The 23539-nt window shown below is 40.4% G+C and overlaps 1 long non-coding RNA gene across 1 annotated transcript; it reads left to right on the top strand.

The window, feature by feature from the left end:
- The first annotated feature begins 479 nt into the window (after positions 1-479).
- On the top strand, positions 480-23137 carry LOC141578156 (uncharacterized). The gene is made up of 4 exons (XR_012508166.1): positions 480-1045; positions 1997-2132; positions 15671-15735; positions 19905-23137. It is a non-coding gene; the product is annotated as an uncharacterized LOC141578156 (long non-coding RNA).
- The last annotated feature ends 402 nt before the right edge of the window (positions 23138-23539 follow it).

The following is a 23539-nucleotide window of genomic DNA, read 5'->3' as shown; positions in this document are numbered from 1 at the left end:
GATACATTTGAGACACAGACAGCAGAGCAGGACTACCTTAGAATGTGAATTGTCAGGATGAGACATGCCTACTGCCTAGAGCAGAGATTATAACCTGGGCTCTGTGATGTCCATAAAGAGAGACCAGTGCCATAGTGGTTGAAAGCATGGCTTCTGGTGCCAGACTTTGCTGGGTCAAATCCTTAGGCAAGGTACTTACCTTTCCTGCACCTCAGTTTCCTCATCCATAAAATGGGGATGATGCTATCGGGAGACTATAAGGTTGTTTGGTTAATTTGCCTTTGGAGCAGAGAGTATTATTGGACCTCTTGGTGAGATTTACTAATGACAGTACTGGGTTATTTTTCATGACCCCACTTGTAATTCTGTGCCTGAGCCAAGATCGGAATTGGGACACGGTGCATATGCACTACCTTGAGTTCTTTTATTATTTTCTTAGCAAACCATATTTCTTCTTGCACGCCTCACTCCTCCGTGAACTTGAATTAAGCCCTCTCCCATCTAGACAGCAAAGCAAGGGTTAGGTTTTGTTTTGGAAAAGACTCACCAGCTTGCACAGCAGCAGGTTTTTCCACAGTTTGACAGTTCCAGTTCAGCTCAGTGCCGCTGATTTATAAGACGCTGAGCTCATTGGCTTTCTCCCCTCTTCTCCCCCAGTCATTCCTCAGTCGAGGCGCACTAGCTGGAAACATCTGAGAAAGAAATTTACTGAGAGATGCACAGACAGCCTATTCACATTCCAGAATTTCCAGGAGCCTTCCCCAGAGGATCTGGTGGTAGCCTGTTAACTCATGCACAGCCCCTGGCCAGTGTCCCTGCCCCTCATCACCCCACTCACTGGTGCTGCAGACAACACCCAGGTCCTCTCCAAACTCAGCTTCCTCGACTCTCACGCTCAGTGATAGAGCTAACACGGCACACGCCATTCTCTAACCTTGCCTGGCCTCACCTATGACTGCAGGATAGACAGGGAAATATGGACAGAAGTCACCCGATGGATTGAATGATTTAATTGAGCACTTGAAAATTCAGGATTAATGCCACTGTAAGTGCAGTTGATTCCTTCTTATTAATAGGAAACTGTTTTAAATAATGCATTTGAATAAAGCCCCAGTGGAGGCTCAGAAGAACGCCTTTGCATGAATCGGGTACCTCCTCTCTCTTTCTCATCTCCTCTAGCCAGCCTGTCTCCCCAGACCAATTTGGTCTTAACATAGAAACTTCTAATCTGAAACTTGTGTTTCCCACTAAACTCTCCATTTCTGCTTGAAGTAATTTGCAAGGGCCACTTTCTGGGTCTTGTTCTCAGACGTGTCTTGGTCAGTTAGTGCAATGTCACAGCCGTGTGTAGTTATTGTAACTCCAGCTGTGAGCTGTTAATAATAAACTTACCCACAGGACAATCATGCCATATGGTTGATGGTCAATCAAGACTAAAATATGCATTAGGAAAAAAATGCTCCTGTCAACAGTGAGGAGGTGTAGGTCATTGGTTCGGATGCTGGCTGGTAAGAACCGAGTTTGGGTTAATAGTGTATCAGAGGCATCCTTGCCTTGCTGCTGCCCTACAATGTTTGTCCTGAGACACAAAGGCATGATAACAAAAATGACACAGCTGGAATCAGAAGACAAGCAGACAAAACATGTGAAATGTGTAATATGGTTTGGGGAATAGGGATTTGTTGAAAAGAAACATAGCTCAGATTCTTTACTAGGAAAAGGAGACAGATCTGCATTTTGGTCATGGGAAATGATCTGTGTGCTACAAGACAAATTTTTTATTTAATGGGAGTTTTGAGGCAAGTAGAAACAAACTGATTTGTGGCAAATGAGTGAAGGAGGAGCAGTTACCCACTTGGGTAATTCCATTTAACTTCCTTCATAGGATTAAAGGGCTTTTGGATTATTTTGGTTTGGTTTTGAATTTTGGAGGAGGGGCTGGTGAGTTGTTGGGGAAGCTTTTGGCAAATAGCTGAAACTTGACTTTTGTTCTTAGCCGTAGCTGCCCTGGTAGAAAAGCAAAAGGCAACACCAACAAAGCATCTACTTGTTTCAATGGCAAAACTAATGCTTCTACATCTCCATGTCAGTTTCAGTGGAAATGGCAAAGAACCAGTGCAGAACAGTGTCCCGTAAGTAAAAAGCCATGCCAAATGTTTCAGTCAGCCTATGCTTTTTTGTCTGTTTGCGTATTTGTTTAAATGAAAGTTCTTAATACAACATCTATCACAGATATCTCTCGATAGTACACTGGGGGCTGCACCCTGAGCAGTGTCCCACCTCCACACCATAGCACTTCTTGGTCAACATTTTCTAACTGGAAGCCCACGTTAAATCCACTCATGCAAATTTTCCTTTGAATGTAAACACTCCCCACCACCTCCTAGGAAAGATCTTCTTCTTCTTTTTTTTTTTTTTTTTCCTACTGTCTTTTATCTTTCTTCCCCTCTTGGTCAAAAAATGAGATGATTCCATTCTTGTTGAATTTCCTTGTCCATTGAAAGAAGGAAGTATTTTTCCACCCTAAAAACAGAAGACCTTTTTAATTTCATTTTACAGGGTGATCACACAATAAAAGCCTTACTGAAAGCCCAGAGCCCTGTTTACTTGCTGTGGGGCCTGACTAGATTTCCTGATAATGAGAAGTGCTCTGCTAACAGTGGGACTGATAGGATGGCGAGGCTGTCTCCCCGAGGTTGTGCCCCCTTCAGGGGAAGCATTATTTGTGATTATACTTTTGTCTTTGAGAAGGCAAGCTATTCTTCTTCCTCCATGGGAATCTCGGGAAGACTGGCGTGTCAGAGGATAAACACACACACACACACACACACACACACACACACACACACTCTCACACACTTCTCCTCCATCCCAGTTAGTTGTTTGCTAAGGGTTCACTGAATTTCCTGTCATTCTGGCTGTTTCACTAACTCAGTGGTTCTCAACTGGGGTTAACTTTGCCCCCAGCAGACATTGGCAATGTCTGAAGATGTTTTTGGTTGTCACAACTGGATAGAAGAGGGGTACCTCTGGCACCTAGTGTGTGGAGGTCAGTGATGCTGTTAAACATCCTACAACACACAAGGCACTCCCCAACGCCACCCCCACACACAAAGAATTATCTGGCCCCAAATCTCAATAGTGCCAAGATTGAGAAATACTGCACTGACTTGATCGACTTAATTTGAGGTGATTTGGTAGATCTATGGATTTAGGTTCAGATTGGAAGCAATGAGACAAAGGGCTACCGGATTCCTCTTTCATCATCTCCACTTCACTCCACCAAATAGCTGGGCCTGAGTCACACCAGTTCTGACTAGGCCAGTTTTTTCTGTGATGTTACAAAGCAGAAGTCAGCAAAGTACAGCCTAGTAGGGCTGCCATCTCTTTTTGTACAGCCAACTAGCTACAGCTGGTTTTTACATTTTTAAATGGTTGATTAAAAAAAACCAATATTTTGTGACATGTGAAAATTATGTGAAATTTATATATAAATGCATCCCAGCTCTGCCTTTTGGTTTACAAATTGTACACTGCTGCTTCTGCAATATGGCAGTAGAGTAGTTGCAACAGACTGTATGGCCCTCAAAGCCTAAAATATTTACTATCTGGTCCTTTACAGAAAAGGTTTGCTGATCCATAATCTAAAACTTAAGACCAATTATGTGGCCTACACAGCAGACTCAATGATTTCCTGGAGGTACCAGGTCCCAAAAGTCACTAGAATATGTACGTAAATAATGTTGCATTATTTCTACATAAAGTACTTTCAGATATCATCAGATTGATAGGGGGCCATTTAAATACAAGTTTGTTTTTTTTTCCCTAATCTTCCCACTCATTATAACTTTCATCTTGATTGCTTGCAAGTTTTGGCGGTTATAAATAAAGCTGTCCTAACAGTAACATTTTTACTATAGCACATTTCTTCCATATGGACTCAACATCAAATGTCAAGATTTTGCATGATCTATTCGTAAAGGTGAATGCATTTGGCAACGTTTGAGCCCAGTCAGACCTTTCCAGTAGTACTTACCCTGTGCAAAGTGTACTTCCAAGAGACCCCTCTGTTCCATCTCTCAACCACCCCCAACATAACATACCCATTCTACTGTCTGTTCTTTTATTCCCATCTCTTTATTCTGGTTAGAATGTTTTCTTCTCTCCAGTCTGACAATCTGAGTCCATGGTCTTACAGACCCAAGAGGTCGCTACATGGCCCACCACTGTGAGATAATGCCCATTGGCCCAATTTTCTCCCTTCATTGAAGAGTGAGAGACCAATGTGCCTGGGCCTCAGGCCCATGAGTGTTATCCCTGAGATGGTTTGGATATTTGCGGTGAGGGATCAAAATCCATGACACCACTTCCCTCTGGCATATGAGGTCACTGCACTTGGGGGCCCCAATGACCTGCATATTTGTGGTTGTGATTGTCGTTGTCTAGAATAGTTACCAAATCCCAGTGTCTTCAAACATTCAAAAAAGTGCATTTTCAGTGCTAATTATTTTGCAGTATGATAGAAACTGGCACCTACAAAATGCATTGACGCTAAAAAGTAGATGTAAGAATTAAAATCTCTTCCTCTACACCCAGCTTCTGAGCTGATGTACTGAGCCGCCTGACAGAAAGTTGGCCTCTGCCAGCCTCCTGGCCACCATGTGAGTGACAGCACGACAGGCAGCCCTCGGTGGCCTGTATAGATGTACTAATATTTATAGGCAGAGGCAGCCTCTGGTGCCACTGAAACACCACTCACCTCATTTTACTGTTGTTTCCCTGCCCACTTCATAGAGCTCCCCCAGACAAGGGTGAGGTCTGAGTTTCTATTACAGGTCTGGCTTTTCCTTAATCCTTCACAATCACAATTACGCTAAGCAGGTTCCAGCAGGCACTGTATAAATTATAAAGCCATCCTTTCAGAATATTGCTCACGAAAGAGGTGAATGCAGATGCCATGTCAGATGGGTGATTTCATTTTATATAAAAATATAGGCTGGAAACCTATACTGGTTTTTTAGATTGTGCCTAATTTTTCTACTCACACATACATACACAACAGACATTCTTCTAACAGTTTGGGTAGAGAAAATAATATCACCGACTTTTACTTGTTTGTGAACTTTGTATCTACAAAACGCAAACAGATGTGCGTGTTTATAATTTTTAAAAAGCACATATGTAAAACACTCGGCAGTGTATTTATTCACGCCATTGATTTAAGTCAAAGACCCTGTATTTACATCTTTTAACTGTGTTATGTGGGATAGTGCCACATACGGTGTTTATGTATGTGACATTTTTGATGGAAAACCAAGTGGCTTATGGAAGTTTGTTCTTCATGGGTTTTGAAAGTATTCCAAATCTGAAAATTAAATACCACTGAGAAAGGGGAGCACTGAATGTTGACTGATTCCAAAATACTTAATGAGGATTAAAAAAAAGAAAATTAAAAAATAACCCTCCCACCCCTCACTTCATACAAATCATAAAACTTGAGACTTCTTCCAACTTGAGGAAAGAAAGAGGCCCTCTCTTTCTGTCGCTGTCGACACGTGATGCTTGTGAGAGGAAGCAGCTCTGGGTAGGACTGGGAGGGAGGCAGCCCTCAATGCAGCCCCGTCCAACACTTCTCAACGAGGATTCCAGAAGGCCTGACCTGTAAATGCCTATATTGTCTCCCTGCTCTGCAGCCTCGGGCAGCTGAACATTTTGCTTGGTCAGTCCACAAAAGTTTTCTTCTTGCATCCAAGATTTCAGGTTTTAATACCCACTCTGTTTGGAAAAATTCTAAAATCAGAAAGGATGTGGTCTGAAGTGTTGACGTGTTTAGCCGCATATGGAAGACGCAACTCAGAGAAATGAAGTGGCACATTTATCAGGTCTCAATGGGAGACTCTCAGGTTTAGGGTCCAGGATAGATTTATTTGAGCCGCACTGACTAGAAGTTCCTGAACTTCTTCATCCTCTTGACGTGCGTGGATTTGTTTGTTTTCATCCTTGCCCTCCTTGAGTGTGTGGGTGCCTCCACCATTTGGCACCGAATATGAATGCCACTCATGGTTCTGCTGTTTACCCTCCCCTTTATCAGTAACTTAGGCTTATGAATCCAGTAAAGAGCCATCTAGGCTTAAATTAGATGTTGACGATTCTCTTGTCCCTTCCTCTGCTACTTTTCCACAGCTTTGAGGCACATTATCCTCCCCAGTAAGACATGCTTGTACACAGAATAGTGTCCATAGGGCACCACTGGTAACGTTCCTTAGGTTGTATCAGGTCAGTCTGGAAATCCATGCTGTGGGACTAATCTTCAAATATAAAGAGTAGAGACTCTCTCAGAACTTACACTAGCTCTCTACTTTAAACCCCAATGGACATGGAACGTGGACTCTAGTAAGGGGATAGACAAGTAAACCAGTAAGTGCTACAGAGTTGTCGACGCTGTACTGGAGGTGCCGGAGGATTCAGAGAGTGCCCGAAGAAGGAGGGGTGGTGTCAGCTCTCCCTGGGGAGCAGAATGTGACGATAGCAAAGGCACAGAAGACTTCGAGGAAGAAAGGATTTCTGAACTGAGCTTTGAGAACTAAGTCAGGATTTGTCAGGCAGACCATCCTGAGCACAAGCAGCAGAGGGAGTATGGGGAGAAGTGCATCAGGCTGGGTTGGGGGGAAAACAAATAATTTTCTCCTGGCTGAGGGGTGGCAGAAGAGCAGAGACCAGGGTGAGAGTTGGAGCTGGAAATGGAGCACAAGTCTGCAGGGGAGCTTAGTCCTCATCCTACAAACAGCAAGGAGCTCACTCAGCAAATGCCGGTCACCACCCAGGAGAGAGGGGCAGCAGCACCAGGTTTCCTAGTATCTAGAGACGATGGAGCAGTTGTGCTCACAAACCCAGGTCATAGGGTCCTTGTCTTGTGCATCCTCTCAAATCTCCAGTAACATCCCATGTTCTGGACCACTCTCGCTCAACAAACATCACCTGCCTGGGGTTTCTGTTTCCTCAGGGGTCAGTTCTCTGCTGGGTGGCAGCTAATGATCAAATTTTTTAAATCCCAGATATCATATCAGTACATATCAGTTTGTTATTTATTCCAAGTTATATATTTACATTTAAACAGGGACTTTGTGGGTACTACTTTAAACCAAATGAATGAAAACCCTAGTGATAGAATTTCAAGCACTCTGGCACTTGTATGAAAAGGAAGTTTTTGAGCAGGAAAGCAGTGTTTTACCACTGTGAAACCAACTGCTTTCTTGGTGTTTGTTGCCAACAAAAAGGTTTACAGGAAAAAAAAAAACTGCCCATACAAAGGCTGAGAAAACATATGGTGATTACTTACAAGCATAATTACGTACTCTTTTGACTCTACCCCGTGTGGTAGCTGCTTCATACATGATGAAAGGGAAAGCGGCAAAGAGGAAGGAAGAGAAGAAGAGAGGGAATGCGATCTAATTCATTATCTTTTTTTACATGGTTTCTAGCCTGGAACTTGGTGGCTAAAAACAGATACTTTTTCACTCCTAAGAGGGCAGAACAAGAACGTAAATGTGAACTTTATTGCCACTAACCCTTTTATCCTAAAATTTGAAATATCTGAGTGTACAAAAAAGCTTCATGTTGGATGCTCTTTATTGGATACATAGATCTATGTTTATAGAAAGTTTTAATGGTTGCAAAGTCAAATTGCAAAAATGATTCATTTCTTTAGAGATCTTGATATATCATGCTGCATTCTAATAAAATTTTCAATACTGGCTGTAGTGTAGATTATAATACTAATGTTTCCCATGGGATCCAACGATCAGAACTCCTATGGTAAATGTCCTAGAGTTAAGGTTAATGCACCAAAGAGCTATAACTGACTGACATTTAATAGTGGCTGATGCAATATGAAAAATTCAGTAGCAAAGACAGACTGTTAAGAGCTTTCCTCAAGCTTTGGAGTCCAAGTAATTCTTAGAGTGTTTTTCTCCCCACTCTGAGATCAGTGTGATTCTGACACCTTCCTCACAGATACACCATGATTTTGAAAAGACAACAAAAAAGTCACGAAAATAATGGTATTATTGTTTAATAGGTCCTTCAGGCGGTAATATTATAACAAGAAGTGAAATTTGAACTCTTTGAACTGACCTTTTCAGGAAAGCACTTTCAAACCCTTGATGGGCAAACATCAAAGTTTAAAGGGCAGATATGGAAAAGGCTCCCCCTCTTACACCAATGTGATGCAAATATGACCTGACACATGTTTATAGAGAGTTTTGTGCACCAACGAAGATGAAAAGGGAAAAGACACGTGCTTGTCCTCAAAGAACTTAGTACGATTATCTTTCAGCTGACTTGAGACCTTCGTTTCTGAATTATTATTCCCTTCTGTCCTCTGCCCATTCCCAAAAGGACTGAGTGGTAGATGATTTTTAAAGGTGCCTTTTAAGATGCTCAACTTCTTTCAGGATAATCAAAACACGAATTCTAACTATTATGAGAAATATTTTTTTCACCAATCAGTTTGGCGAACACCAAGAAGTTTCAGAACAGAACGTGCTGGTAAGAGCGTGGCACCCTCATACATTTCTGGCACGAGAGGTATGACCTTTATGGAAAACAGCTTGATAACATTTACCTGAAGTTTCAAAGTATATACAAGTTGGTCTAGCAACTCCACTTCTAGAAATGTATTGCCCTTACGGGTACCTTTACTCAAATGTAAAATGATATGTTATGTATATTTATGGAACCATTATTGTAACAGCAAGAGATTAAAGGCAATCTAAATGTCCATCAGTAGGGGATGTGACAATAGGCATGCCCATAAATTAATAAGCTATAATGACTGAGGAAGCTCTATATGAGATCATGTGGAATCAGAGCCGGATATAGTTCTAGGTGAAACAAGGCATAGAAAGAGTATATAGTATGTTTCCATGTATGTTTAAAGACGAGGGGGTATTTATATATGGAGAGAGATAGAGATTGTGTTACATACACATAAAATGTCTCTGGAAGAGGACACGAGCAGTTGGAAACAGTGATGTGGGGAAAGTGAGTAAACAGGTGGTAGGTGACTGAGGTGGGAGGGAGAATTACTGTTCATTGTATACCTTCCTCCTGTATCTCTTACACCATGTTCATATATTACATATTCAAATAATTAAATTTTTAAAGGAAGCTTTCTAGAAGGGCACTCTTCTAAACGAGATCTGCGGGAGTAAGCACGCTGTTGGATCAGCCACTTCTACAAGACCTTGCCACTTTTGAAACTTACTCAAATTGAAGCAGCTCATTCCGGAACACATCCTAAAACTAGGTCGTTACAGAGAGGATCTGGGTGGCTTTGTCTAGGGGTCTTCAGGACTCACTTCTCATGTCAGCATTTTGGTGAGCCTGTGTCTCATCCCTGCCTCGACTGCGGCCACTTTGAGACCAGGATTTTCCCTTGGATTCCTGCATCCACCAGCACCGTTAGCAGAGCTTTGTGCTCACTAGGTGTTTTCATGCCCTGTTGCTTTTCCTTGCCTATGCTTTGTCCCATCTCCATATGCTCAAACCCCGTCATCCACCCAGAGGACCCACAGGCCAACATTACTACCTATCCACCTTGGATTGTTACCTCTTTGGCTACTGGTGATGAACATGTCTCTGTGTTATAGGACACCTCAGTCAGAGCATTTTTTTTAACAGCTTTATTGAGGCATAATCAATATACCAAAAAAACTCACATGTTCAATGTATATAATTAGATGAATGTAGACATATGCATACACCCATAACACTATCACCACAATTAAGGTAATAAATATATCCATCACCTCCAAAAGTTTCCTTGTGTTTCTTATTTTTTTGTCATAAGAACTCTGAACAAGAGATCTACCTTCTTAACAAATACACAATACCATGTTGTAAGTTATAGGCACTATATTGTACAGAAGATCTCTAGAATGTGTTCATCTTGCATAATGGACACTTTATACCCACTGAACAACTCCCTATCTCCCCCTCACCCCCAGCCCCTGGCAACCACCATTCCATTCTCTGCTTCTGTCAGTTTGACCATTTTAGGTACTTCATGTAAGTGGAGTTGAGCAGTATTTGTCCTTTTGAGACTGGCTTACTTCACATAGCATAATGTCTTCCAGGTTCATCTATGTTGTTGCACATTCCATCAGCAGATGAATGGGATAAAGAAAATGTGATATGTACACTTAATGGAATTTAATCCAGCCTTTAAAAAGGAAATCGTATCACAGCATTTTTAAAATTATAATCTTTTATATATTTGTCTTCTCAACTGGAGTGTGAGTTCTGTGGAGAGAGATCTAGTCATCTTTGTCTCCCCACAACAGCCATTCAGTAGAGCTGTTTAGTAACTGACCATTGGTTGAAGAGTCCCTTCAGAGCGGGTGCATTGAGTCCATAGGTCCAAACCATCAGCCCCCACTGCACAGCAGGGCCCAATCTTTGCCTTTTGTTTGGAGAGTTTAATCCATTTACATTTAAAATAATTAGTACAAAGAAAGACTTCTACCATTTTGTTATTTGCTTTCTTTATATCTTATGCCTTTTTGTCTCTCATTTTCTCCATTACTGTCTTCTTTTGTGTTGATTTTTATAATAGTGAACCATTTTGATTTCCTTCTCATTCCCTTTTATGTATTAAGTGTGTGTTAAGTGTTTTCTTTATGGTTACCATGGGAATTACATTTAATACCCTAAATTAAACTTATAACAATCTTGTTTGAATGAATACCAACTTAACTTCAATCCATACATAATCTCTAATCCTGTAAAGCTCCTCTGTATGTTATTAGTGTCACAAATTGTACCTTCATATAATTGTGGCCCAATAACACAGGTTTATAATTATTCTGTATGCATTTGTCTTTAAAATCCCATACAAAATAAAAAGTGGAGTTACAAAATAAAAAAACAAGAACAAAAACAAAACAAAAACTCTCTTCACACTGCTGTCTCAGCCGTATGAGGACACGGCAAGAAGACAGCCATGTGCAAGCCAGGAAAAAAGCTCTGACCAGAACTCAGCCATGCTGGCACCCTGATCTCAGACGTCCAGCTTCCAAAATTGTAAAAAAATATATTCCTGTTGTTTAAGCCAGCCAGTGTGTGATATTTTGTCCTGGCAGCCTGAACTGGCCAAGGCAGGGCTAAGAGGTCCTCTGGGCCTGCCTTCTTATTTTACATGGTGATCCAAAGGGACTCAGAGCAGAGCCAGGATCAAAACCCAGCTAGTACCCTAACCCACAGCCCACAGCTCTAGCAAGTGTAAAAAGCTTGCCAAATATTGCAGAATGAAAGAAAAGGCCCAAAGCAATTGGTATATTTTTCTTAAACATGTCTGTGCCTTTAAACTCTTTTTATCCTAGCTTTGAAATAACAAACCAAAGGTCCAAGGGGACCTCCAGCAAGGTGTGAAGTTGAGAATTTAGCTTAAAAGGCTTCCAGAGATGAGGAGAGAAAGGGGGAGTCCTGCCTATTTGGTTATAACAATACCATCCTTACAGAGTTGTGAATTATGCAAATGATAACAGACAGCAGGATTCAAAACCTCATGAGAGTTCTTGTACCTGTACACAAAACCACGTGAACTAAAGCATTTCAGATCTTTGATTTAAAATCCTCTGTTACAGTAGTATGGGGTTTTATATCTCAGAATGGACTTCCACATACATACTCTCGTGGAATTTGTGCAACAGACAGCACAGGGATTAGCATCTCTGTGGAGCCCTTTACCGTCCTGAGTCTTAGCTTTCCCAAGTGACCCACTGCTGAGTCACACGGCTGCTGAGTGTTGGAGGTGAAACTTGAATACTGTGTGTATATGTGTGTATGAGAGACAGACAGACAACACAGGCAGAGGCAGAGTGAATGAGTTGGGGTGGGGTTGATCCTGCTTCACTCCATGCTCCAGGGCTACACTCCAAGAAGTCCCACATTCTCCATTAACTGGTAGTTGAATGAAATCAAAACTACTAATGCTAGACTCGAGTTTTAGCTCTGTCACCAATAATACACCATTGACTTCGGCTAGTCACTTAGCCTCTAGTTCTCTGTTTCTTCAGCTGTGAGAGAAGTGTTTTGAATAGTTTTGTCTTTGCTTCCCCTTCAATTCAGACAGTCCGTGGTTTTCAGAATTAAACACAGTTCGAGAAAAGATCCGGCCAAGTCACTTCCAAAAAGTTCCGATCCCTGGTCCAGGTTCCCAGGAGGAACACGTTGTTCATATTGCACCTTCCCCAGACTTTTCAGTGGGAAGGTAGAGACAAGACCTACATCTGGTCTGATTGCAGCAGGAACTGAAGCCTGTCCCGTATTTCTAGTTAAAAGACTCAGCTTTGGCTCTGTGCTCCAAAGCGGTCAACATGGCTTTAGAGGTAAATTGAAACCAAGTATGTAGAAGATCAAATGGAGACCCACAAAAGGCACTTTTTCCAGACCTTCTTCCCTATGGAATTTAAGATCTTCTGAGATCCTGCCTAACTTATACCCCAAACACTAGTAATTTCAGGCTGATGACAGCCCTAGGTCAATAAATACCCAAATCATAGTAAATCGGAAAACAGCATTTACAGCACTAAGGATCCCTTTATTGTGGCAGCATCTGAGTTTATCAGTGGTATTTATTACTAATAAAATATGGCCAGTGTGAGAGTTTATTGTGTCCACGAGTTTTTTATCGTTAACACAGACCATTTTTAGTCAAGTTCAATAAATTTCCTCATTGGTGCCATGTCTTTAAACCATGTTTTCAACAAGTGAGAAAAAGTCATTGCCAGAAAAGATAAGGTCTTTAAAATAATTATTAGGATATATTAGCACTAGTTTCCAAGTCCCATATATAATTCTTGTATTCTGTATTAATTCATATTTGCACATATTATGAAAATTTCAAGGAATCTCAACCAATAGACTTCTCCTTATCAGCAAGAGGAGAGTAACAGGAAAATTCATTTGTCAGAGGAAATATAATTTAGGGCTAAGATAAAGCTTTCCAAATTTCACCATTAAACTATCACCATCACGTTGTTTTTTGGTTTTTTTTTTGCCTTTCCAATGTACTCACTACAATATTATTTACTTAACATTTAACTTGATGTCCATACTAAACAATGGAATCTGTGAAATGATGAGTTCAATATGTAAGTTATTTCTCTCCAAACACAGTAAACTATATAATAGCTATTAAAAACATGCATTCCAGAACCCCTTAAAATTCTATGTTCTGCACTTACACAATGAGTTGATCTGTAGCTTTCAAAGTTTGTTGGCTGCCATCTGGGTTTCATTAATCATCCACTTATAAATACTGAGTTAATATAGATACAAAGCTAATATATACACAAAATGAGTATTACACAGTTCATACCATGATAGTCATCACAGGGTAGGAAGACAAACATTAGAATTAAAAATTACCATAATGCAGTCAGTGGCACCGTAGAGAGATGTAGAAAGCACTAAGCAGGGTGGAAGAGAAAGCACTTAATCCCGTTAGTGAAGCTACCTGAGTTCTGGCACTTGTTAGCTGCAGAAAGTTGAGATACCACTCAACCTCTCTGAACTACACAGACTGATAAGTATTCAGTGATAACAGTGTATCTAGAACAGTGGCGGTTGAACTTTTTAGTTTCAGGGCCCCTTTATACTCTGAAAAATTATTGAGAATCCTGGAGAGTTATATAGGTTAGATCTATCTGTATTCATTCTATTAGAATTTAAGGTATCTATTTATTGTTCTTTAAAATAAATAACAGTAATAGAAACATGCTAATATAAATAACATTTTAATGAAAACAACTGTATTTCCTTCCTAGAAAAAGTTTATTAAGTGAAATAAGCCAGTCACAAAAAAATAAATACTATATGATTCCACTTATATAAGGTACCTAGAGTAGTTAACTTCAGAGAGAGAGAAAGTAGAATGATGACTGCCAGGAACTGAGGAGGGAGAGGGGAATGGGGTGGGGCAGGTGGTTGTTGCTTAATGGGTATAGTTTCAGTTTTGCAAAATGAAAAGAGTTCTGAAGATCGGTTGCACAAAAATGTGAATGTACTTAACACCACTGAACTGTACAGTTAAAAATGGTTATGATGGTAAATTTTTTGTTAAGTGTATTTCATCACAAATTAGTTTTTAATTTTTAAGTTTAGGAATGGCATAGTTTTACAGTTTTGCACATACAATTTTTTTGTCTAATTTAATAGAACACAGCTGTATTCTTATATCTGCTCCTATAATTGATCTGTTGCAATATGTTGTTTTGATTGAAGTGTATAAGGAATATAGTTATGTGTTAGAAAAAGAAAGAGCATTTTGATAAGTTTATCAGATGATTGTGGATCTTCTTTGATACGATACCAAAACTCAACGAGTGGTAGTTTCTTAAAGGTCCATTATGTTGTGGAATCTGAAACTACACAAATTAACTTTGGATGCTCTGTTACATTAAAATCCATTTTCTACTTGCACTTTTAATGAATCGTTTACCTATGCATGATTTTTTAGCATGAAGTGTAGGTTATTGGGAAAATATTTATTAACTAAGTCATATACTCTTCCAAATGTTGGCACATTTAATTTTACAATATCAAAAAATTACTATTGTTACTGACAATAGTAACACACGTTACTATCTCCTATGATGTCATCAAAAGAATCTCCAAGTATTTTGAAGCTATTGCGCTCACAGTGGTGAATATGAGTTTTCCAATATACCAATTTTCTCTTGAAAGCTCAAGTTTATTATTAGCCATAAATACTATCAGTGATTTCCATGACACAATAATCTCCCTTTGTTTATTCTTGTAAAAAGATCTACTAAATATGCCAACACTAAATGTCCATAGTGTGTCTATTATTCTTTCAAGTGAAAATGGGGCTTCGTGAAAGCAGAAACTATTCAGCTCACAACTCAAACTATCACACAAGAATTTTTCCTCAAGACATCCACTAAACTTCAGTGTACAGGAGAAGGGCTTCATGCACTTGTCCCAGTTTGTCTTACGGAATATTAAAAAGATGTGTACTTAAAGGATAAGATTTAACAAAATTAATAATTTTTTTCCCTCCTTCACCAAGGGTGTTCTTAAGTGAAACTGACGTTTTCCCCCTGAGAGTAAACAGCAGTGGTACAATTTGAAGCCAGGGCCTTGATTCTTGCTAAGGAGCTGGTAGGCTGACCCATCATTGCTTTTGCACCTTTAGTGTAAATGTCAGTACAGTGAACAAGGGCAAATAACATCTTACAGTTAACATAAAAATACTTTGATTTTGTGGGTCCCCAGAAAGTAATCTGTGAATCATGTTTTGAAGGACTCTGATCTAGAGGGTTCCCTCAGAAAAAGTGCTGAAAAGATGGCTCTAGAACAGATTTCCTGGGCCTGTGTCCTGGATTTGTCCCTGGCTGTGTGGTGTTAGGCAAATTACTAAACTTTCGTGAGCCTCTGCTTCTTTAACTCTGAATGGGTGTAATTCGGTACGTACCTCAAAAGGGGGCTTGAGGAAGAAATAAGACAAAGTATGTAACATGTTTACCCCAGTGCCTGGCCCATTGTATACAATAAATGTTAGCTCTTGATGTTAATGTATATGGAGTATGTATATGAAAGAAGTCTATTGTTATTAATGTTGTTTTTACCTTCTGCTCCTTTGCAGAATGCTATGCATATTAAATGTCCAATAAGTGCTACTAAAAGAGAAATGGTCTTCTCACTTCTCAGGTGATAAATTTTTGTTTTTGTTTTGTTTTATTTTTTTAATCCCAGTCTTCTAATTTGTCCCTCCCCTACCCTTTCCCCTTTGGTAATCATAATTTGTCTTCTATGTCTGTGAGTCTGTTTTGGGTTTGTAAATAGAATTTGTATTTTTTTTTTTTTTAGTTTCCACATATAAGTGATATCATATATTTGTCTTTCTCTATCTGACTTACTTCACTTAGTATGATCATCTCTAGGCCCATCCTTGTTGCTACAAATGGCATTGTTTCTTTTTTATGACTGAGTAATATTCCATTGTGTATATATACCACATCTTCTTATCCAGTCATCTGTTGATAGACATTTAGGTTGTTTCCATGTCTTGGCTATTGTGAATAGTGCTGCTATGAATATTAAGGTGCATGTATCTTTTTGAATTAGAGTTTTCTCCAGATACATGCCCAGGAGTGGGATTGCTGAATCATATGATAAGTCTATTTTTAGTTTTTTAAGGAGCTTCCATATTGTCCTCCATTAGTAGCTGTACCAACTTACATTCCCATCAACAGTGTAGGAGGTTCCTTTTTCTCCACACCCTGTCCAGCATTTATTATGTGTAGACATTTCAATGATGGCCATTCTCATGATGATACCTCATTGTTGTTTTAATTTGTATTTCTTTAATAATTAGCCATATTGAGCATTTTTTCATGTACCTGTTGGCCACCTGAATGTCTTCTTTGAAGATAAGTTTTTGTCTTTGAAAGCTCTAATTTAACAACAAATCCCTAAAGACACCTTCAGTAAATGCTTGTTGGCTAAAGATAGTCATGTATAGAAAGAGGTCATTGCAAATTTCTCTTTATTTTTAGATATTAAACCAGAAGTGTTTCAGCTCCTAAGTATAAATGAAGATTATTAAGACTAAGTAGAGAATTTTAATGCTTGAACATAATTATTCTGAAATCTAGACCTAAGACAACCCTTGTGTGGAACCTGCAACACTAAAAAAAAAAAAAATTAAAGCAGGAGGCATATCAGATATATAACAATAAAACAAAAATTATCCAAGCTGGTCACTGGGCTTCTCTAAGAGAGTGTTGTAATTTTTAAATGTCTCTCTTCAGAGAATGATATTTTTCTCCCCAGAAAAATATAAAGGAGGGAATCCTCAGTTGTTATTCATATTATTCCTTAATTTGGGCAAGAGTCATGACCTTCACAACCAATGACAACAAATTTTTTAATACAACACAGACTTTTCAACTTCAAAATCTGTTGGATTTCAAGGAATAAAATCATTGGAAAGTTACTACATTTATCACATTTCAAGCTGAGTGTGTAAATAATAAAGGTTGAACTCAGAAAACAAGGCTGATAATTCCATGCTGACCAGTCAGACTCCTGTTCCCATCATTTATTCCTATGTTGATAGACCTCCCCAGGAAGCCTGGGAAAATAACAGAAGTAACTCAGCTTCCCCCAAGAGAAAAGCCTTCATTTTTTTCTTGGCAGATTCATTCCTAATCACATAGCAGGGAACCATTATTAACATCTGGATATTCAAAAAGAGCCACTGAATTATAAAAATGTTTCAAATCATCAGCCTAAAACTCAAATGATCTACGATGTGTATGATGCTTTTTTCTTCCTTTAGTGAAGAAGATAAATGGAGGAACTCTTTATATTTCAACTTCCATTACACATTTGCTTCTAATCTGGGAAAAATACATGTCTGCCTACTGTACTTCCATATCAAAGACTGATATGTCAGTGTTAGCTTCTGCTCCTCTCACCATGGGTTTCTTTCAAGAGTACCATTTTTTAGGAGTGAGATTACTGCAAAAATTAATTGGTTCAAAACAGTCATAAGTCAGATACTGGGTTCAATTCTCTTTTAGTATAGTCATGTGCTGTTAGATTGAACAGCAGTTAGGCAAATCTAATGTCTTCTTTTTAACTAACCTCTTCCTCCTTTAAACAGTTTCTAAAACTTAATTGTCATGACTTGTTACAAACACACACACATTATATTGCCCTTTGCCAAACCTCATCCAAGTTCTCAACAATGGGAGCTACTACTCATTTTGTTGGGTCAAGATGGTAGTTTAGTTGGCAGCACTTGATAAATATAAGGCACTCCTCTGTCTAAAACCCCCTGGTGGCTTCCTACTGCTCTCAGGACATGACATAAAGTCTCACCATGGCCCACAAGGCTTTGCTTGCAAACCCACCAAGAGTAGATTAAGCCTGGGTTAAAAAGATTTTGGAATCTCCCAGCAAGGATGGACAGTTTAAGATCTTTGCAAGCAATGTTTACTTAGCCAAGAACCATTCCAATCTTATTGCCCTAATAATAATGGGTACCAACTTTCCACCATTCTGTTCTACCTGCCTGTGTGATTAGCCCCACCCCACAACCTGTCACCTGCTCCAACCTCCTTTCCCACACACTGCCCATCCCTAGCCTCCCTGAATTAAGGCTCTGCCCGAAATAGTTTTAGTGTCTGTTTCAAACAAATCCTATGCAAACTTTTAACTTTCAGCATAGGAGTCAGTCCCTCAAAGTAACTTTGCCCAGTTCAGCCTCAAATACACTCAGAATCTGTTGGCTTCCTCTGTCAGGCTGACCACACAGTAGATGACTAGCTATGAGATAGTCCATTTTTTATGTCTGTCTCCCCACTAAACCTCATAAATACAGAGATTGGGTCCATTTGGCTAGTATAACCTCCCAAAAGAGCCTAAGAGACCCTATAAATAGACCCTCAGAAAGCATTCCTTCCTTGTGCCAGAAAGTCCTTAATAAGGAGAAACCCCCACTAACCAAACGTTACATTGGGGTGAAAGTCAGTGAAGTGAATATCCAGGGGGGTTTCAGAGGGGGAAATTCTTGACGATCTGCTGATGTAAGGGAGAGAAAATGAAGATGCTGAGGATTCTTAGGTTGACTGCAAATACAGGAGGACAGGCCTTCCCCTAACAATCGTGTGGCCTGGTTCAGCAGTGCAGATGGAGACCCCAAAACCACTGGTCTAAACATTCATAAGCTTGCAGGCTAACAAGCAGTCACATGAAATATCTTCTAGCCTCCTGTCTTGAAAAATATGCCTTTAAAGTAGACTGGAAGTCGGGTAATCAAACAGTGAAATATAGAGACTTTAATCAAGTCGGGTTTTCTGTACCAAAACTATCCATACCTTAAAATTCTTTAGTAGAAAATAATTATTTTCTTCATCCTTTAAATACACACACACACACCAGAGCTGATAGTTATCCATTAGGAAAGAATGATTTTAAAAAAAAAAACAACTGAGATTTATATAGGAAGCTCAGAATCCAATTCTGTTGAACTTGTGAAACCATCGTGTGTACAAATGGAGTTTCCTGCCTGTAAGGAAATTGCTGCTCTCACTCAATTGTCTCTCCCCTTTCGTATCCATCCCCCAAACAAGTCGCACTATATTCTTCCTTTGTACATTTTCCAACTCAGTATTCCATCCTCGATGTCCTCCAAAGAATAAAGGGTCTTCAAGCCTCAGCCAGTGATTAACAGTGCCCTGTCCTGTGATTACAACGAGCATTTTGCAGCATATCACAGGCTTGGGGGCTGGAACAGTGACAAAGAACACGTACAACATATCACACAGGTGTACCTCGCTTTACAATGTGTGTGTGTGATCCGGAAGCGTGCGTTCCTAAAAGCTCCCGTCTCTCTTGGTCTTACATTATCTGTGAGGAGGCTGCCCACCTTCATTTCTGGAAGTGACTTTAACAAGGGTCTTTAATTTTACCCTTGCTCATCCTCTCTGTTGAGTAATTACCTAATCTTCATTCAAATACTCTGTAAGGAACTTTAACATATGATTTATAATTAAATAGGAAAGGCTCCGTGAATCCTCTCGAAAAGGATAGCAACCTGTTGTAATATGAATAAAATGATTGCACAGTACTTGTCCTGTGCAATTCTGATTTTCTTGAACATGATTCAACCATAGCTCAGGGAAAGGATTGCCCTGGGTGTCGTTTTGCTTACCTGGTACTGCGTGCACTACTTTATGTGAAGCCAAAAACATACCAAAAAGTGAACCTGGAAGAATGAGATATTCCAGTTGTTTGATAGTAATGATTGTGGCATGAGTAGTCATTGCTTTCAGGGTCGATTCACCTCTGATGTGTTCTCTTCCCAACAGGAGACCTGTTATTACTTCTTCCTCTGTAATTTTCCTCTTTAAATTTTTCAAAAGTGGCTTCCCAGGCTGAAACGTGGGGTATCACCAGTGGCAGAAGGAAGAAGGATACAATTCCAAGGTAAAATGTATTAAGCCGAGACTTATTTTTCAGCGTCTCCTCTGGGCTCCACCTCCTGCAGGACTAACGCCTAATGATTCCAGGAAGTGAAAGCAATTAAATTTCACTTGGTGTAAAGTTGAAGAAATTGTCCCAGGTGAAAAGAATGTTTCTTTGCCACATACCATAGGTGGCAATAAACAGGCAAATTTCACTGGTTTTGATAGAGTAGTACGAGCTTTCACAGGGCTCAGGTTGATTTCATTTTAAAAAGTTGAATTTATGGGACAGAGGACTGAAAGGTTTGTACTGACATGTTTAAAACCCTGTTTTAAAAAGTGGCATATTGCATCGTTCCATTTAAGTGTTCACACCGCAGACTGAAACATAATCTGTTTACTGAAAAAACAACTTTTTATTGCCCTGTGAATAATTTCCCATTGAAAAAGAAAACAATGTACAATATTTTAGTGCTTTGTGAAACATCTGGAAATTTTTCTTCAGTTGCTAAAGCTATTAGGAATTTGCATCCACATTCAAACTACTGAGTTTTTAATTTAATGCAGAACAACTTCAAACATACTATTGAATGAATCTCGAAGCAACAGCTTCCAAAGGCCCACTGAGGGCACTCAGAGACAAAGCAGCAAACCCACCGCAAGGAAAATCTGGTTTCACAGATTGCCCATTAGGATGTTTTGCTTCTTGGTCCTCATTTTTCTGCACACAGTGTAAAGTGGATTGTATTAGTTAGGGTTACATCAGCTGCTATAACAAATAAACCCCAAATCTCAGTGGCTTAACATAAGGAAGGTTTTTTCCCTGCTCACGTAACAGTCCAGCGTGAGTGTGCCAAGTCAGCAGGCAGCTTCCACGTCGAGATTCCGGAGACTCTGACTGCCTCCATCTCTGACTCTGCATCTTCCACAGGGAACTCCGTCACAGAGAGACAGAGCATGGAGACTGGAAGTGGTGCCCTTAGGCCCGCTCACATCCCGTGGGCTAGAATTCAATCATGGGACCAAACTAACCCCCAGTTGATGAGAACTGCAGACCAGTCCCAGGAAGGCCAAGGAAAGGGTTTGGCCAACAACTAGCCAGTATGTAGATCCCAATCAGCATGTTACCAAGATTAATTTTTTTTTTCCAAATTCCAACATGTTCAATACTCAGTATTCATTTATCCAGTCCCTGTTGTGGGCTCTATGCAAATCACTCTACTGAAGGTCCTGGGGTATCTGAGGAGACTAATGGGGCAGAAAAGCCACTGGACTCTAGACAGTCTTTCCTGATCTCAGCTCCAAAGCCTTTGTTTGTGAAAGTTGTGAAATGAGACTAATGACAGAGACAGGAGAGGCACAGCATCCAGTTCAAGCTCTGGAAAAGAGTGCAAGCTTTGGAGTCAAACTCCTTTTTGCATCTTACTCTATTTTACTTTTCTCCCAAGAAAGTCATTTCTCCACAAGAGAACTTCATGCAAACTTAAGACTCGGGTGCTCTTTGGGAAAAAACAAAAAACAAAAAAAAAAGCCTTTCCACTGTGGTTTAAGCACTGACGTGCAGGCACAATACTCAGACTTAAGAAGACGCAGTGACGTGAGCCAGTTTCCCTTAAGAACATGCCCATCTCGAAAAGATAAGTTTAAACAGAAATAACTAAGGGTCATCTGAGGGTTTTTCCTTCCCTGCCCTGTGTCTCCTTCTCCCACCCAGCTTACGTGAGCAGCTCTTTTCTGGGCTGCCACCAAATACGATCCTACTTCATCGTCTTGAGGGAATTGAGTATTTACCTGTCAGCCTCCTCCCTTAGATGATAAATTCCATGAGGAAAGGGGACCCTCTAACTTGTTTGTCCCCAGCACACACCACAGCCTAATAGGTGCTTGCGAAACATTTGTGAAATGGGGTTGAATTGAGTGTAAGTTAAAAAAAGATTAAGTTCCACAAGTCAGTAAAAGAATCAAAGAGCTACTAGTGTTCAAAAGAGAAAACCATGCATCTGGTGGCTGTAGCGGGGCAGGGAAAGGAGGGAAGATTTCCTGAAGCATTTGAAGTAGACTTTAAAGAAAGGGTAGAGTTTCAACGAGCAGATTTTCAGCAATGGCCTGCAGGTGGAGGAACAGCACAGGTAAATGCTCAGAGGTGAAGAGGCAAAGATGCGTTTGAGGAATAGCTAATATTCTTGTTTATCTTGTGCTTAAAGTGTGTGGAGGGATAAGAGACAGGAATGGAAAGGGAGGTTGTGACTATTCTAGGACGGGCTTTGATTCTCAGGCTGGCAAGTTTCCACTTAATTCTGTGGGCACTAGGGAGCTGGGGGGGTGTGGTACCAGGAGGATCAATCTGCCCAGTGGGCAGGGGATGCAATGTGTGTGAGAGAGGCAGGAGGAAGGGAGGCCTCTGGAAGGCCTGATAACAGTGTGGGTGGATGTCATCGGGGCCCTAACTGAGGCAGTGGACAGTGAGGAGGGACAGGCAGGAGGAGTTTGGGGCAGAAGGCAGAGGAAGAGCCCACAGTTCTTGATAACTGGTCAGATTTTAAGGAACGATGATCAGGGAGGAGGGCTAGGGGAGTGACCAGATGGTGCTGCCGTTCATAGCAAGAGGAACTTTGGGAGGAAGAACTCATTTGGTGATTGAGAGAAAGGTGACAAATTCATTTTGAGACATTTTGAGCTTGAAGTGCTTGGAAGAGGCAGGGTGGGGGTGCTGGAAAGGAGGGACATCCAAATGGAAGGAATAGGGAGCCGGCAATTTGGAGCTGTTAGGAAGGAGTGGGAAGATGGGGAGGAGGGCCATGTGGCCCAGGCCTTGTATTCATGAAATTTCTCACACTGAGACTTTTGGCATTGCCTCTAAGTGAGTTTATATATACAGTCCTTGAATTTGCGTGGGTGTTGAAAATTTGATAAACATAAACTTTCAAAATACGCCACAATTTTGCAACCCTATTGGAATATTTATTCAATGTCCTAATATACATGGAGACTTAAAAAAAAGTGATTTTTAGTAGCTCTGGCTTGAGGTCCCCTCATAACCTGCATCTACCTCCAATTACAGTAATCTCTCCAGTGAACTACACTCGCTGCATCCTTACCCACGGCCCCATTGCCTCAGGGATGGCATGGGGTTAGAATCCCAGGAGCTAACCTGACCTCTGGAAGAGAAAAGGCAACTCAGTAAATAAATATTTCGGGAGGGCTGGTGAGGAAGAAGGAAGTCATCTATACTGAAGTAGTAACTGCAGACATCGAAGTGGGAAAAGACTATATAGAAGAAAGAAAAGTCTCTTCATTTCAAAAATTGCAGCGAAACAATCTGGCAGCGTTAGCAGTCTTACCTAACTAACACACTGCAGTTCTCAAATACAAACCAGGCGCCATCTTTTGTGTGAAGCTTCCTGGCAGTATCATGGGAGTTCTGTCCCACTCAATGCTGGGATGACGGGCAAAGAGATGGGAAGATGAGGGGCTGCCACCCCAGTTCTTTTGAAAACCTCGAATCCAGTTTTTGAACACAGTACAAACTTCCCCCAAGA

Source organism: Camelus bactrianus, chromosome 7 (genome assembly GCF_048773025.1).
Source record: "Camelus bactrianus isolate YW-2024 breed Bactrian camel chromosome 7, ASM4877302v1, whole genome shotgun sequence".
Classification (NCBI taxonomy): domain Eukaryota; kingdom Metazoa; phylum Chordata; class Mammalia; order Artiodactyla; family Camelidae; genus Camelus; species Camelus bactrianus.
Note: the sequence above shows the minus strand (reverse complement) of the source record. Positions and strands in the feature narration are given on the sequence as shown.